This window comes from Equus przewalskii, chromosome 2 (assembly GCF_037783145.1).
Source record: "Equus przewalskii isolate Varuska chromosome 2, EquPr2, whole genome shotgun sequence".
Classification (NCBI taxonomy): domain Eukaryota; kingdom Metazoa; phylum Chordata; class Mammalia; order Perissodactyla; family Equidae; genus Equus; species Equus przewalskii.
The window spans coordinates 118,359,422-118,377,403 of record NC_091832.1 but is presented as its reverse complement, the minus strand read 5'-3'; the positions used below and the strand labels follow the sequence as shown (position 1 = coordinate 118,377,403).

The window sequence follows — 17,982 nt, the reverse complement described above, 5'->3', positions numbered from 1 at the left end:
TCTAAAAAGTTCAATTCTTATTGTTGAATGGTTTGAATCCCAGGGAGCAGATTGTCCCCAGGGCCTGACGAGAGCCGAGGCCTCTGTCTCAGACACAGGCGAGGCCTCATTTCTCATGCCCATCTTCTGAGTCCCGCTGACGGGGGGGATCCTGTTTCAGGGTCTGGGACACTCTGCATGACTCGACCTGGGGATGTGAGGCACGATCAGGGGAGTCCAGTGTGAATAAATCGATTCAGTAGTGGCTTCAGGATCTTAGAGAACCTTTCTTAACACATGGTTTTATAAATCATTAGGGTCTCACAAATTCCCACCTTCTCCTTAATTCACTCTAACTCTCACCGCATTTCCCTTTGGGGACTAGCTGACTGAGAGGACAGCTGTGTCACAGTAGAAGGTCACTGGGCTGAAAGACCGAAGACCTGGGTTCTAGCTCCCCTTCTCTCCCTTGAAAACCACTTGTTCCCTGGCAGGTCTCTGAACCTCACCGAGACTCAGTTTATCCTATAAAGCAAGGACGTCACCACAGGCCTGGTACGGCAGCCGTTGAGGGTTAACTGCAAAGTGTGTAGAGTGTCGAGGTGCTGGGCAAAGGCTGGATATTGTCTATCGTTGTATAATGAATGGCAAATAGAGCGATATAACCTCCACTGAAATTAAAACGTTGGATGTGGGATGTGGTTTCTTTAGCATCTATTATGAATATTTAGTCCATGTATTGAAATCCAGTTCCTGCTTGAGACTTGAGATCCGTATTCCTAAGTCATCTCTTAAATGGAGACTGCTGCCCAAAATGAGAAATGCTGTCTTCTCCCCCCAGATATTCTAGCCTCTCACTCATCCTCTTGTGACTAAGGGTACAACAGTGAAACCTGTAAAACACGCAGCAGACACTCAGTCGTGCTCCTCATCCCACATGCTGTCCCGACCTCTAAGGCTAGAGTTACACATGTGGGCCAGAGGAGGGGAAGACCCAGCCTCGGTGAGGCCGAGCCGCTTGTGCTCAGTGATGGAGCTGGAGTTCTCAGCCAATGGAGGCACAGGGAGGAAGGGTGGACAACCGCAGCTCTCCCTCTGACCAGAAGCCCTGGGTGGGCCTCCTAAGCTCATGGACCACTGGTTGTGTTTGGTGGAGTGTTATATTATAGAAGTAAATCCTTTATAAAGAAGCAAAGAAATAGAATTATTCTTTCTTTTGTGTTGTGGTGGACTGAATTTGACAGAGAAACAGATAGAATATGGGAACTAAGGTCTTGAGCGAAAGACCCCTGAGAGAGGGTCTCTGCTGTGAGGCTGCGGACTCCTGCCGTCACCCTGCTGAGAGCACGCCTCTCCTCCTCCCCCTTTAGAGTACACCCTGGCAATGTAACACTCAGAATCTTTGGCTCTCAAGCACCTCTTAAAAAGAATAAGTTTTGGAACAGTATCCTTGCACTTTCCTCTCATGCACTTCCAAAATACCGCCCTGCCGTTGACCCATGAGCCTGAAGCTCTGTCGTCCCCTCCAGGAACATCCAGGTGATATGTCTGCCGTCAGATTACACCTGCTTAAGCCAACAAGTTTAATTGAATACACAAAATAAGTATAACAGAGTTTTTTCAGTAAGATAGCATTATTTTCTGTAATCCTATACTCTACTAGATGCAATCCATACAGGGAAAAAGCAAGCATTTTTCTTCTGTCATTTGAATACACAGCCAAGTAAGTCTATGAAAACCAGCTCCTGGCTGGGTTACACTTTGTCAACTTGTTAGTCAATAACCTTAGCTTTCTCTCTTTGCATGTGTGAATGAATATGGCTTGTGGATTCCTCTGGGCACATTCTAGTTGCCAAAAAAATTAATCTGGAAGAAAATAATGTGCTTGCTCTCCTTTGGAACCTTGTAGAAGCTTATGAAATGCCAAATGAGAATATTAAATCTGATATGTGAGGGTCATGGTTGTGCTGTGCTGAAGAGATTATTCAGAACTTCTTCTAGTTTTTGGCATCAGGAACCTATGGAGATGAAAATTCCCCCTAAAGTGTTCCAAGTCCTTTGTCTTCTGGCTGTCCTCTCGCTCTTTTCAGACCCGGCCCCTCAGCTGGGGAGCAGGCCCTGAGAAACTCTTCAATTTATTTTTACTCCATCAAACATAGTTAGGTTACTTATGTAGTTTTTAAGATATGCAAAATAGCTTACAGTGTTTTTAATGTTTCTTTCCTTTTTCCACCCCTCTCCACCAATTCTCTATTCGCTTTGCTTTCCAGTAAGTTGAAAGAGGGCAAATTGACAGCTGTTATTTCTTCCTGATGCTTGGCAATCTTTTTGGAGAAAAGTTACGTGCTTCACACTGCTCTTGTTTAGCATTTGCTGTAGGTTTGAAATAGAAGAATATAAAGGGGCTATTGTGCAAATCTATTCTGTAATCCCATTTACAATACACTATGACAATTCTGTTATAAACATATGAAGCATAAGTCACACTTTATCTAATACAGGTTATATTTTGCAAAATCACCGGAATTTATTCCGCTCTTACCATTCCCATAGAATAATTTCCAAAACACATTGTTAAGTGTCATGGAAGCAGGTCAACAGTTGCCACAGCTTGGAGGTGGGGGAAAGGCTGACTTGAAAGCACTAGAAGGGAACTTTTGGGGATGATGGAAACATTCTATGTTTTTACTGTGGTGTTGATCACACAACAGTGTACTAAATTCATACAACAGTACCATAAAACAGTTGAAATATATTGTATGTAGATTATGCCTCAATTAACCAGAATTAAGGAAAAGAAAATCCCAGAATAATACACAGAGAGTGATCCTATTAATGTAAGAAAAACAGAAAATCATGCAAATGATCTTGAGCTACACCTCTGTCTAGGCCACGCCTACCTCTCTGCGCACCTCCACCCACCTCCGTTCTATGGCCAACGCCCCAGAGAGCCAGCATTGCTCTCGCTGCCTTCAGCGCCACCTGCGCTCACTCCCTGTCATTTTATCTAAGTAGGGACAGTGTTGCATGGTAGTTAAACATAGAATCTGGAATAAAAGTGCTTGGATTCAAGTCTCGACTGGGTCACTTGCTGTACAACTTGGGCAAATCCTGTATCTTCTCTGTGCCTCAGTTTCATCACCTGTAAAATGTAGATAATAGTTCTTATTGGTTTATTGTAAGGGCTAAATTATATTTATTAAGGTACTTGGCACAAATCCTGGCACATAGTAAGTACTACATATATTTTGACTATTACTGTGGTTATCTATATCTATAAATGCATAAAAAATGGTTTGTGAGGGTTCCCTCTGGTGAGGGCTGCAGTATTGGGGAAAGGTGAATAGGTCTATATCTATATTTTTTATAATCAGGACATATTACTTATTACTTTTGAATTAAAATAAAAGAAATGAGCAAGCAATACCTACTATTTGGTTGGAGAATACGTACTTACCTCTTAGTAATAGGACTGGTTTTCTGCTTTGACCAGATTAGTCTGTTTTCTGGAGGGCAGAAAGCCAGTTTAACTTGGTCCTCCCGTGATGCCCAAGGGCCAGGAGATTGGGTGTTCTGAGTCAGTGAGGTTCTCCGAGTCAGTGTGGTTCTCCGAGGGTGCTGCCTCTGACTGGGCCATGGCCCTGCGCCCCACTCCCTGTGGCCGTGGCTGCTGATGTCGAGTCAGGACTTTTTGCTGCCTCTCACAGGGGCTTTGCAGTTTTAACCAGAAAGGGTGGCTTTATCCTTTTACATATTTGGGCATACGGGCTTCTAGAGAGGCCCCGAGGGTAAAGATTTTCAGACCTAAAATGAGCTACATTAGGCTGGGGATCTAGACTCATTCTAGGAAAAATTGGCTGTGATAGAAACCTCATTGAAAATACCAGGTTGTCGGAAAACCTCTTTGGAGCCAGGTGGGAGAAGCTCTCTTTGGTCTAATGCTGATGTGCTGATGAGCCACAGCTGGAAACCTGAGCTTTATTTTTTAAGTAATTTGATGATTTTACATTTTAATCATTTTATTTTATATGTATGCATATATATCACATTATATATGGTCCATGTGTATAATATATCTAGTGGTTGAAAATGCTTATTTTTCATTTTAGCCAAATGAAAAGATGAATTATTAGAAGATAATCAGGCCGTCGTAGGTAAGATAGGTTACCTATCTCACCTGTCATAGGTAAGACAGGCAAGTAGCTTAGCTGGATCACATGTTGTCTTTACACTGCTCTTGTTAATCCGTTTTTGGAACACTTTATCATTTCTTTGTATTCCTCTTTCTTAGGAGCCTTTCTTTTCCCCATCGAATTCTGAAAGTGAGAAGAGTTGCATAGCCCTGTGTACTTACGGAGCAAGCCCAAGACATGAAGTTCTTGTGGCAAGAGGTTTGACAGTTTGATTTAGCGGATGATGCTCAAAATGTGAGTGCAGTTGATCAGAGAACTTGACGAAGGTTGGATGGGGTCAAACCCTGTGCGCACATTATTGGAAGAGTGGTCTGAGTTCTGACGATGCACCTGTCTACTTGTCTCTACCTGCTGCTGCCCATAGGGTCGCGTGGATACAGTTGTTTGTGTCTTCACTGGAGGCCGTGGGTCCACAGGGTAACACTGCTGTAAACTCCAAGGAGGAAGGAAAGGACGCTTGCTTCTTGACATTGTTTCTCCTGCAGAACAACTAGGACCCGGATTAGGCAGCCCAAAGAATGAAGAGAGGAGAGTAGGTGACCTCTAGGAATTCAGAAGGTTTTCATATCTTCTGCATTCAAAGTCTGGGTGTCTTCAAAGGCTTTAAGACACCCTCATTTCTATTTCTATAGAAATATAGAACATTCTATCCTACAGAAATCACCCTCATTTCTAGACATAATTACATAAATTCATTTAGTGCTCCAAACTTTGCCTAAGTGTAGGAAATATAATGTGTTCTGAATGAGCTGAAAGCATTCTAATGCACTGCGGTTACATACATTTTTAACTTTCCTGATTTGGCTGAGGTTTGTCCTGTTTCAGCGAGTAGATGGCTGGACGTCAGCTGAGAAGGAATTGTGTGGAAGTGAACAGATAAACAGTCTACTTTCTGCAATGAGAATTATCTTCAAAAATATATAACGTTTAGGTAAGCCTCATGTAACTATGCATTGAAGGGGCACCCATGAATACTAATGGTTAATTTTCATTAAAAAGATTTTTATTTCATGTTTTAGGTGCCTGTGTATTTTCATTGAGGCCTTAATCATGAGTCCTAAAATCTCTCTCTCTTCTGACTGCCTCTAAACCATTCAGATATTCCTTAGGCCTGTACATCAACAGAACCCAGGGACGGACTCCTAAGCCTCTGTGAAGGTTACGTCGAGTGGTTAGGATCAATCTTTGACAACACATGCTGCATTTTTATAGCTGTCTCAAAGTGCGTTTATACATCTGAGAACTCACGGGAAACTCACGCTTCAGAGGCAGCTCCTGGTTTTTAAGGTAATCACCTAGTTTGATAATGCAAAACTATTTTTCTCTTAAGGTGATTTACTTGGTGTGTTTATTCTATTCTTATTTTTGATGGATCACGTAAAATGTAGCAGATTGTCAAGAACTCAAAGGGATGTGTTTTCTGTCGATTCACAGCTAGGGCGGAATTGGTTGAAATTTGAGTTCCATCATTTGACCTTCATGTGACCCTGACCTGGGAGGACAGCGTGTCTCTAGGGGTGGCAGATAATTTAATTTCCATGCATGTCAAGTCCTCTGTTTCTTCTGTGTAGAGGCTGCAGAGAAGTGTCAAATTCTGCAGCATCAGGTGTTCTGCGTTGGAGATGCGGAGCACATTCTCCAGGGGTTAGAGTGGAGACCACCAAGTAGACTTCATTTTAAGGCCTTAGGGGGGCCCTGAAACCATAGATTGTGAAGAGGGAGAATGTTTCTTTACCCTGTAAACTATTCATCTTCCATTTCACTTTTAATATGTGTGCTCATGATAGCATCAACAAAGAAAGTTCCAAAGGCCACACTTAGAACATTGAAGTTTATTATTTTATACTTTTCCAGCTGAAAATAATGGTTGAAAACTCCAGTATGTCAAACAGTGGAATTTAAGTTTCTAATGTGTTCCCTGTGTTTTTCATCCCCAAAGAATTATAGTACGCTGCTCACAAAGATTAAATGTAGGAAACTGCACTATCTACAAGATAAGGCTAATTCCACTTGGCTACTTGAATTTCCTTCTTTTCCCACATATCTCTGGTTTATGGAATACTTTATTATCCTGGAGAGCAATGAAAATTTCCAGCAAGACCAAAGTGAGTGGCCTAGCATGATTTAACACTTCTGTGATTCTGAAATCATAGTTCTGTAGTTCGGTACAAGATGACCTCATCTCCGTTTCATACCACTAGCCCCTCTGTGGAACTCCAAGGTCATTATCCTACTGTAAGAACTTCTGCATTCTTGCAAGTGAATTATAGTAGCAAAGAAGGAAATGGTTTTAGAATGGCTGCTGGATGAGTCATGAGTGAGGAAGATGCAAAGGATAACTCCAGCTGAGAGACATTTTGTATTTTGTAAAGTTCCTACTGGCTTGGTCATGGTAGACTCCTTCCAAAATGAAATTTTTTTTTTTTAGAAATCTGAAGAGTAAGATTATGCACTTAACTCTGATAATATCTTATGAGAGGAGTAGTTTATTAGTCAGAGTATATGCTATATGCCCTAACAAACAACCTCCAAACCTGAGAAAGCTTAACACAATAAGAGTATATATTCTGCTTTTGTCGAAGTTCACTGCAGGTCAGAGGGACAGACTCTGCTCCACGTGGTCACGTGAAGACCTAGGCTCCTTCCATACTGTGGCTGTACATCTCTCAAAAGTGGCTGGGAGTTTGCTTGGTCTCCGCCATCTGGAGTCAATGACAAGAGAAGACATGAAGAAGGCACATCTGTCTTAACTGTTTGTGAGCAGAGGTGAAAAAAAATTGCGAGATGCCTAGAAAACAAAGTGTAGATTTGTACCTAGGAAGAGGGAATGCATTGGGTGAGTGTGTACCCATCTCTGTCATGTAGCGTGGGAAGGGATGGACACTGGAAAGGGCGAGCTTTCTCCCGCGGGTGTGGGATGGGGTGCGTGGTGCTGGGGAACAAACGGAAAATGTTGTGTGTGTTCTAATTCTTTCCGAAACTATAGCAATGTTACAAGCTTTATCTCTGTGCTAAATTTTGGCCATTTGGGTTGGCAGATTTTTCCTGTGGTAACCCTTTTACATCGTGGCAAGGATTTTCTGGTCTAATTCATGTAAACTCCTTCCCGCTTTTGTGATCCCTGGCTAGCAGCTGGTGAAGCCTTTGCCGTCTGTTTGGTACACATACTCTTCCAAATATCCGTAAGGTACTGACTTACGAGACCAAGATCTGGGAATAGATGGAGCCTCAGCCTCTTCCTGAATAGCACGGGTTGGTGTGGCTGGAAGTAAGACATTTTGGTGCAAAACTCTCTCTCTGAATGTACATAGGTACAAGTTAAGTCTGAGGTTCAACTGAGGGCCTTCCAGGAAAGAGCACGTGAGGAGGACAGAGGCACTTACTGAGGACTTTAAACTAAAAACAGCAACATTCATGGGTGAGAAGGAGCTGGATTCAGACCTGGCTGTTTCAAAGGATTCTGAGGCTGAAATGACTGGAAAATGTTATAATTTATTCTGATTTCAAATAGAAAATACTAATTTTCCTATCCCTACATAGAAGTTATCCTCTTCATGAACCTTAAATTTGAAATTGCCTAGATTTCTTCTCTCAGCATTTCATGATTTAATATATTTACAAAAAATTCTTAGCAAAACTCACCCGGTGTCGCCGGAGAAGTATTTTAATTCTCTGCTTTTCACTTGCTGAAAGTCATTGGCATTTGACCGTAGAAATTAAGAATTTGAATGATTCATTCGTAAATTAGGACATTAGGATCTGTTTAGGGGCACCAGAATGTCCACTTATTTTCATTGCAGTTTCCAACACAGGATAAGCATTCTGAAGTCGATGCTCTGGGAAAAGCCACCTTCAGTACAAACTCTTATGTTGTGGAAAATTAATCTGATTGCTTCTTTTTCATCATAAACATATGATCTAGCAAGCAGCTGTGTGCCTTCATGTGGTCTCTGGAACTCTACTTTTGTTTTTTGGAAATGCATTTACTTTTATACATGGTGATAGTAAACCAGTATTGAATATTATGTTAATAACACTGTTTTTAAAAAAAGTATCACTTTTTAGCCATAGTGTCCTGAGAGCCATATATGTCATAATTTGATGGGAAATGTATTTCCAGTGTGTTACAAAAACACAAGACTGAAGATTTTCTAGGTAATTAATAAAAACAAATCAGAGCGATTGAAGGCATCTCTATCATACAGTCATTTCCCCGACTGGAATTGTACGATATTCACTTGGTGGGTGAGAAAGCAAAGCAGGAAAATGTGGCCCAGGGGAAAGAGCAGGTAGTTCAGACACTGGCAGTACATTTTTACAGCTGTGTAAACTTTCTGATTCTTAAGCAATTGACAGTCACTGATCAAATGACTGTTACAACGTGGCACGTAAAATCTAGTGGTGATGATTGTTTGTGGTAGTATTTACTTGACCTCTCCACACACTTTTTTTCACTTGTATTGAGGTCTGTAAGTGACTAATCTGCAGATTAGCTGTAACGTGTGCCATTTCGGAAAGTAGCTTGGACCTGCCTGTGTAGACCAGCATGCGGTGTCTGGGAAGACAGCTTCCAGAACTGGGTGGACTCGCAATGAGTGACACTCTTCTGTGCGCTCCTGATTCACGGTGAAATCATATTCCTTAATAAAAACATGTTTATGTCCACTTCACCTTCAGTATCCGTTTTAGTTCTTGTTGTTGTAAACAAAAAGATTTAGATTTCTGTGGAAACCAAAACAGAGGAAGCATAATAGACATTTTTGACAAAATACTTACCTTTGAAACATGTTAACTGTTCTTCCTTTTTGTTTTGAATTCTTAGAGACCTACCTCTACATAGACTTCTTCTTTTTAAAAATTGTATATAGCTGAATAAATGGAAAACACTTATATTTAAAGTGAATGTTATAGTTAAAGTTCACATATTAAAGTTATATGAATGCAAAAACTCAAAGCAAAAGCAATGAAAGTACTTGCTATTTTAAAAGTTCCTTATATTTAGCCTAAGTCCCAATTTGATTATTTAAAAACATAATTTTTATAAAGGCAAAATTTCTGAACAAAGTTTAAAATGTTATCGTTTAGGGAAGCTTATCAGAAAAACTAAAAACTAAAAACACTAAAAATGTATTAAAAAAAGTATTTTTTGGAAAAAAGTGTCATTGCTCAGTTTGAGTCAATTCCCCAAGCATTAATGATCCAGTTATAGAAGTAAACAAATTTTTTTCTGATGTCTTTATATTTAAAAATCTTTTCAAATTACTGTAATTTCATAGCTTAGGTGAAATCCATCCATGTTGATTAAAAAATAGAAAACTGCTTAACGGCTGGTTGCAGCCAGGCCTGCATGCAGCCCCAATGGCACAAGGAATCATACAGTATTTAATGTAGTTACGTGGGTCTACATGAGTAATATTTGGATGAAAATGTTTCTATCATTTTCAGCCCCGATGAAGCATAGTCTGTGATACCCAGAGGGGGAAGTGTGCCGAGGAACGGGGGTTACGAAAACCCTACAAACTAGCCTAGCAACCATTCCGGTTCCTGCTGTTGTTCCCCGGGACAATAAAGAGCCTGCTGCCAAGGTCCATTTTCTAAACGGCAAAGTAGGATTTTGATTTACACAGTGTAGCTGACTTGGTTTCACATGTTGTCTCTTGGTCCACTTCCTGACATTCTTCTGGCAGAGGTAACACTCATTCCAATTTTCAGGCTTTCTTCACAAGGCAGAGGCCCTTGTAAAAGCTGTGTGACTCACATTTTCTATTGCGAAAGGCGCTCATCATCAAATCCTGGGACGCGTTCATCCAAACACTTAGAGTTTTACAACCACCATCCAGGGGCACGGAAGAACAAGTTAACGCGCTATGGCAACTCTGCGGCCTCTCAACGGGCCTTGGGATGAAGGAGCTGTTTTGCATTATCTGGAGTATGGAAGTGAAAGGCCCGTTGTCTCTGTGCTGTTGATTGAATTAAACTCCCTACCCGGAAAGGCATCCTCTCACCTCTTGAGGCCACAGCAGTATTCCAAGCAGGCACGCCTATGTGAGTGACCATATTATCTAAAACAGCAAGAAAAAGTAATTGTGTTCCTTTGACCTGTGTCCTTGAGGTATCTCCTTATTCTTTTATTGAGTCATTTTTAATTATAAGGGGTCATACTCAAGGTCTTCCTTAAATTACTTGTGTTATTTTCAGGTGAGTCACAGGTATCTGTGGCCATTGTATTTTAAAATGTAAGATTGAAAAGGCTTAAATTTAAACAGGCTACGGAGAGTAAGAGCTTCTTGGTACAGGGACTGTGAGATGCTGGGGAAGGTGATCTTGAGATGCATGGGATTTCTTATTTTGGTAAAGGATAGGAGTAATATCGATGGTGGTACCATGGGATTGGAGTAGAGGAGGGGCCGTTGTCCAAGTGAGATAGTGGATATAGCCTCTCGCGGAACTAAAGAAATAGTGTCCTGACTTAGCTCTTTCCTGGTCCTCTGCCTTTGGAGACAAGCCCTGTAAAGGAGACTCCTCTTGCCCCGGAACTTCACCTCCCAGAGAACTGGGCAGTGTCAGACATCCCAAGATAGCTGTCGTCTCCCTGCTTCTCTGGAAAGCTCTCGCCCAGTTTCATTGAGGCCAGATGTATTCTTTGCCTAACCAGGGCTTTCTGAGCATTAGCTGAATCGGGTGCTTACTGTAATTCAGTGCTATGAAATCTTCAAATTATCTTGCCCCAGCAATATAGTTTCTCCAGTGACAAAATACAGAACTTACGAAAACAGAAGTAAACTGCTGATACTGAGTATTTTTCTACATTTAAAAAATATTAAATTTTGGCCTCTGGTGTGCCTCTTGAAGTGCCATTGAAATAAAATAAAGGCACATGTCTTTGCCAGGCAGGGTTTGGCATTTTTCTTCTGAAAACATTCAGAAGCGCTTGGTTCTCATTGTATATATATGTATTCTGTTACATGCATATTTTCCATTATGTTTTGTAAAAGAAGTCTAAAACTCTTGAATCATCAGACCAGGCAAAAGCATTTCTCAGCAGCCACCATATGAATTAAGCACTTTGGCGTGCGTACTGAAAAGCAGACACTGTTCCTACTTTCCAGAGCCTTTTAGTTTAAAGCGGGAAATAAAAAACAAAACAAAAACAGAAAGAATGCGATCATCCATCCTCTTACTGTCTATAACTGTCTATCTGTCTATGTATCTATCCATGTATTTATCTATCTATTCAAGGAACAAAAAAGACAGAGAAAGAGAGAGAGGAAGGGAGGGACAGAGAGAGCTCCACCACAGCAGCCGCTCTCGCCGTGGTGGGCGGAGAGGGCTTTGGTGGGCTGGGGCTGGGGCAGGATGCATTGACTTGGTGCTGATAACAGACTCGTAACTAGCTTTTGGACATGCCTTTCTGAACAGGCCAGTGGAGCCCTACGATTGTTTCAAGGAATTTCTACCTCCTGGAATTCCTTTGCAGATCCACAGATGATCCTGTTTAACACAGGCATCTGTGACACTCTGAACGCACCCTGGTTCTGAAACAGGATCTCGCTCGGCTCCCCGGAGCTGCTGCCCCACTTTGTCATACTCCGTCATCTACTGACTCCCCAGTGAATGACTTATTTTGAAGTTTTCACTTTAATTTTCTCCTCTCACTTGAGCTTTAGACTGATAGTCTTCCTCTCTTGACATCTGTTTCGCCTCACTGAGAAGGCTGTCCAAACATAGCACGTTACAGTGTTTCTTTATTATCTTTATAGAACAACAGGGTGTAGATGTGTGACCACAATCCAAGAAGCTTGTTGGAGGGTGCTAGGAACTTGCTGGAAAAAGTGCAGTACATGAGCGACCTGGGAAAGCAGTCGACTGCATGGTGAGGCAGGAAAGGAAAATCCAGGACGCTTAGCTCTCATTTCCCAGAAACCCCCCCAGCTGTCTGACCCTCCCCACAGTTTGGAGAAGTTTCCCGGAGCCCTCGTTCTGCGTGAAGGGAGAAGCACCTCCCGCTAACCATGGCGGGCGCATCCAGCAGAGATCAAAGGGCTGCCAGACACTCTCTCTTTGTGACTCCTCCATTGGCCAACAGAGCCGCTCTTCAGCTGTCACTGTCTCATTTCTTTTGGTGGTTGAGACTTACATTTTTCTTTTTGAAGTGGCAGAGAAAAGTTTCATCACATTTTATGCTGCATAAATCGTTCAATAGCTCTTTTTATTTTTTTAACTGTGGAGTTAATGCTGAGTAGAGTTGTAACAGGCATTTACCAAGGTACTATCAAAGGACACAATCAAAATATTGTAAGAAGCCTGGGCCCTGGGATGACAGGCCTCGCGGAAGCGTATGTTAGATATGCCAGCCCCACTGGTAAGCGCTGGGATTGTGAAAGAAACACGTAAGTAGTCTGGTAGAGTATTTTTTGGCAATACTCTTTAGAACTAAATTCCTGTAGCTATAACATATTGAGAGGTTTCAGATAATATTTGCATAATTAAAAACAAGTTATGTGTCATATAATACAACTTCTTGTATTGAAAAGTGAGCCAACATTTATGTATATCAGTGTATTTTTATGTTGTCAAATTTTTTTTCTTCATTATGAGGAATAAGATATATAATCTTGGTAGGCATGAACTTAAAATTCTTGGTTTTGATTGTTTGTGGGGATCCTAAAAGTTATGGCGCGTGATCATGAGGGATTTTGCTGAGGCCCTCACTGAACTGTATGCTGGAAAGGCTTCACATGGAGCAAAAAGACAGTTGACTAGTGAATGAGTCTAGCTGACTACCTGACTTCTTCATTGCTTTATGGCACTACGTACTCTCTACTCATCCTATTTGAAATAACTGAAGTGAATTGAAGTGAGAACTGTGTCATAGGTTTGTGGTGTAATTGTGTGTGTGTGTGTGTGTGTGTGTGTGTGTGTAATCAGTCTCTGTGCAAAAAAATACTCCTGGAAAGAAAGCCAATTACTAGACCTCATGGTAGACAACAAGAAAAGGGATGAGATCAAAGAAAGTGTTTCTTTTTAACCAGAAAATAGAAATCTTGGACAAGTTAAAAAAATGGAATGTTAACTTTGGTAGTGGCTCTCATCTATGCTGTGAACAGTGAAGCATACATTATTTTATGGAAAAAATGAGATGGTCACATTGTATTCTTGGATTTAGGGGCTTTTGAAAGCCTTAGAATGTATCCATTTAATTTTCAATTGAATACGAATTTAAATTCATAATTTGAAAAGGCATAGTTTAATTTTTCTCATTTTCAAATTTAATGGAAATTACATTAACACTCCTATATCATATGTCACATAGGACACACCTAGCCTGGCCTCACACTGAGAACAGACCAACCAACTTACAAATACATGAGCCGTGGTGGATTGCAATAAATGAGCAAAAGTGCTACAAATAATCTTCCTCCTTTGATCCAAACCCATTGGTAGTGCCTCCCACAGACTCCACACTGGTCTTGCGACTTGCTTTGTCCAACTGGACATTAACAAACAGTGCAGACAGGGTTTGAAAGGGGCTTGCCCTCTCTTGCTCCTCTTGAGACTCTGGTGACAGCCACACGTGAAGAAGCTAAGCCAGCCAGCTGGATGAAGAGCAACACATGTCCCAGGTGCCCCTGTTGTTCCAGAAAGAGACAGCCAACCTCAGGCACTGCACCAGTTGTCCACAAATGCAGGACTGTGCCCAGCAGAGACCAGCACAAGAACCCCCAGGTGAGCCCACGCAGAATCTTGAGCTTACCATTGCTGTTCTGAGCTATTAAGTTTTGAGGTTGCTTGTTATTCATCAATGTGTAACTGATACAAGAATAGTAAGCTATTTACATAATTTTAAAAGCAGTAATATGAATACTTATGAGCAAAAAATAAATTTTAAAAATAAGAAAGAAGTCATTCAAAATGTCCCCCATATCTGTCAGGCCCCGAGATTTTAGTGTGTCTTCTGGCTGTGGGTTCCTGGTCTCAAGCACAGTTCAGCCTGGCCAGTCTAAAAAAGCAGAAGAAATGTCTGGAAGGAGTCTCAAAGGCTTCTGGTGAGGTTTGATATTAATGCTCTTGAATTTTTTTTCTTTTAATTTTCCTGAAGTATATTTTTTCTGAATTTGGGCAAGGTCAGCTCAGACTAGTTTTAGCTCCAGCAAATGGACAGTTTGTAGAAGCTCGTTAGTCCCTGCTCTGCTGTGTATGACCACCTAATACTGCATCTTTGAGAGAAACACATGAGATCCTCTTTAAACAGTTGGAAAGCAGGGGCCAGCCTGTGGTATAGTGGTGAAGTCCAGCACACTGTGCTTTGGTGGCCCAGGGTTCATGGGTTTGGATTCTGGGCACGGACCTACACCACTCACCAGGCCCTGCTGTGGCAGCGACCCACATACAAAATAGAGGACGATTGGCACAGTTGTTAGCTCAGAGCTAATCTTCCTCAAGCAAAGAAAGAGGAAGATTGGCCACAGATGTTAGCTCAGAGCGAAACTCCAACAACAACAATGGCAAAATGTTGGAAAGCAGGCAGCACCTATAATAAAACTGGTAAGTAACAGGATCTAGTTTCTATTCATTGGTATTTAAGCTCCATAAATCCAGGGACTCGGTTTTATTTTTATTTATTTATTTCACTGCTATATCCACACCCTCATAAAAATGTGGAAGCCCTGAGATTAGGAGGGCTCCTCCAAGGCCATGGATGAGACTGGTGACAATCAGTCTACTTCATGGGTATGCAGGCTGAGAGGGTTTTATTCCATCTCAGAGAAGCAAAGTAGACACAAATACGCAATGTTCCTATGAGATTTTGTGAGATTATTAAAAGCAAACTTCTAACCCACCCCTTTAATCATTCTTCAGAAATTTAGGCTTTTAAACAGAAATTTATGAGTCACATACACGACTGGAGCCTGACTGATGTTTTGGTCCCCATATTCCACATCTGACATATATTGATCAACTCTTCAATGTGGGGTATTTCCTAAATGACACGTTAAGAGCACCATTTATGTAACATTTACAATGAGATCCTCTGGATAGAGCGAGTTATGATGTAAATGAACCAACTTTGGACTTTGAATTAGAAAACTTGAGTGCAGTCCCAGGTCTGACATGGACCAACTGCATGACTGGAAATCCGTTTAACCTTCCTGAGCCTCAGTTCCTCACCTACGTGACATCAACCACATTCAAAACTTTCTTATACAATATGAAGTGTTATAAAATGGAAGGCATGATTATTACAATGTCTCTTGACTGAACAAAATATAATATTTATAACGTCCCTAGAAAATGCCCGTGCAAGTGAGATTGTATCACCTCATGTAAGAAAAATGACAGGAGAATTTTGTAATGTAAAGTTCTTTGTAGCATGGAAGGAGAGCAGGAAATGCATGTTCCAGATGTACTACAGGTTGGTTCATATATCCCAACACTTCACTCAGGCGGGTGATGGTAATTCAAACACACCTGTATTATTCCATTCAAATGCATATGGACAACATAGTCAGGATACTGGAGCATTTATGACAATGATCATAAGTGGCCAGGCATGAAATCACGTTGATTTAGATGATGGTACATTGTGTCAGTCAGAGTTCTTTGGCTAAGTTAGGTAAAAAAATAAATAAATAAAAATGGGAAGGATACAGGTAGTCTGTGACTTGGAACAGAGAGGATCCAGGTGGCCGGCTCTCAGTTGGGGCAGATATGAGAAACAATAGTGGTGATACCGTCTAGTATTTTACTAAAGTCTTTTGAATTCAGGGAAAGGGCTTCCAAAAAGTGAACTAGGCTGTCCCTTCGACCAGAAGTGAAAGTGGCCGGGCAGGCAAGAACAAAAGATGTTGACGGGCTCATCTACTTCTCACGACTTTAAAATGTCTTCTTTTGAGACCTGCCCCAAAGTTATGTAAGCTGCCATGTGATATTTATTTCAAAAATTATATGGTTAGTGCTAGATTTTCCAAAGCTATTTTCTGAGAGAATGGGAGCGTTCTCGGGAAATTGAGCGTCACCCCAACTGGATCCAGGTATTACACTAGTTACACTTGAAAGCTTGGAATACTATAAAGGAATACAAATTAAAAACGGCTTAAACAGATAAACAACAATGAAATTTCAATTCAGAGCAGATTTCATGATAATTGGCCCAGGAGTACAGTCTAAGGCCTAAGACATTTTGCGCCCACTGCAAAAGCCCCGTGACCGAGAGCATAGAGCTGCAGCCATATTTCTGAATAAATAAAATATACTTGCTTTTCTTCAGGATGGAAGGCCTCTGAAAAATTTGATGCTGTCCAGGTTTGTCCACAGCTGGTTGTCAATAATGCTGTTGTAGAGGGTCAAATACTAACCTCTCATTTAAATATTTTCCATGCTAGTCACTTTCACGTCTGCTGTCCCTGAAAAGTTTCACTTCCTTTTGGAGACATTGTGTTTTAAGATTTCATATTTGAATCAAATTTCATGTTTGATTCTACATTTTAGATATGGAAATGGATCGTGGAATCAACAAAACATAAACTCACAAAACAATCATGAACTCACAAAAAAATTCTCAGGAAGTCTTGTATCATTTGATACAAGAAAATACTTGAAGAAAGCTCAATGAGAGGCTGTAGCTTCTGATGTCATCACCCTATGCTTGTAGTCATTCCTGAACAATTCATCAACTTTGTGAGTAATTCTTGAGTAAATGTCTTAAGCATTTCTAGATGCAAATTAACTCCACCATATTTTTGTACGAAAAGATTACAAAGCAATTATTCTATATTATAGTATACCAAAATGTGAGCATTTCCTCTTAGAATATAATTAACATCTGAATTTATGTTCATTCCTTATAATGAATAGATAGATGCAAACTTATGATTCTCAAGTAAACTGGTAGAAAATTCTCTGAGACACACTGGACTACTTGAGAACAACGTGACATGTAGCCTGTAATTATGCATATTCACAAAGATCATTGCTAATATGCCATGTATCACCAGAGACAGGAGTGAACCTTGTTGAGATGACATTTAGTAAGTGGTAGCACTTATCTGAGCCACCCTTTCTGAGCACCTGCATTGTGACAGCCCTTGTCACTTGGGATGCTCTTGTCCCCCAACGCATGACATAACAAATCAATTAATTGGAGAAAAACCAAATCTACGTTAAAGATTTATAGTTATACTATTTGCTATACTGTTCACTTTACACTGAATATTTAAAAAAATTATGTGCTGGAGCCCGCACGGTGGCCTAGTGGTTAAGTTCAGATGCTCTGCTTCTGTGGCCCAGGGTTCGCAGGTTCGGATCCCACTCACGGACCTAGCCCCACTTCTCAAGCCATGCTGTGGTGACATCCCACATAAAGAAGAGGAAGATGTTAGCTCAGTGGCAATCTTCCTCAAGCAAAAAGAGGAAGACTGGCAACAGATGTCAGCTCAGGACCAATCTTCCTCATAAAAAAAAGAAGAGAAAGAATTATCTATAAATATTTTGTGTTCCCGATATTAATTGAATATATCTACCCTAGAGATTGGCAAAGCCTTTTAGCCTAGAAATTGCTGAAACTCTTGATGAAATGTGATGAAGCGATGTGTCTCTGCTTAGCCCTCACGTCCTTCAGCAATCCCTCTTCTTTGTTCTGGCTCTCCAAAATATGTGCCAATCAGCCCCGGAATAGTTTCTGTCCTATCCAGAAGCTATGAATCCAAGTCCACAAGCTTAGAAATACAATGTGGCTGTCTCTAGTTTTCCTGTAACCGAGCTGCAGCAAGCCTCTAGTCAACTGCATGATGAAATTAACCTTTGCTTGGGT

General features: G+C 41.0%; 1 long non-coding RNA gene across 1 annotated transcript; it reads left to right on the top strand.

Annotated features, from left to right (window-relative positions):
• The first annotated feature begins 4,808 nt into the window (after positions 1-4,808).
• On the top strand, positions 4,809-8,842 carry LOC139082090 (uncharacterized). The gene is made up of 3 exons (XR_011537813.1): positions 4,809-5,103; positions 5,271-5,459; positions 6,755-8,842. It is a non-coding gene; the product is annotated as an uncharacterized lncRNA (long non-coding RNA).
• Positions 8,843-17,982: the final 9,140 nt, after the last annotated feature.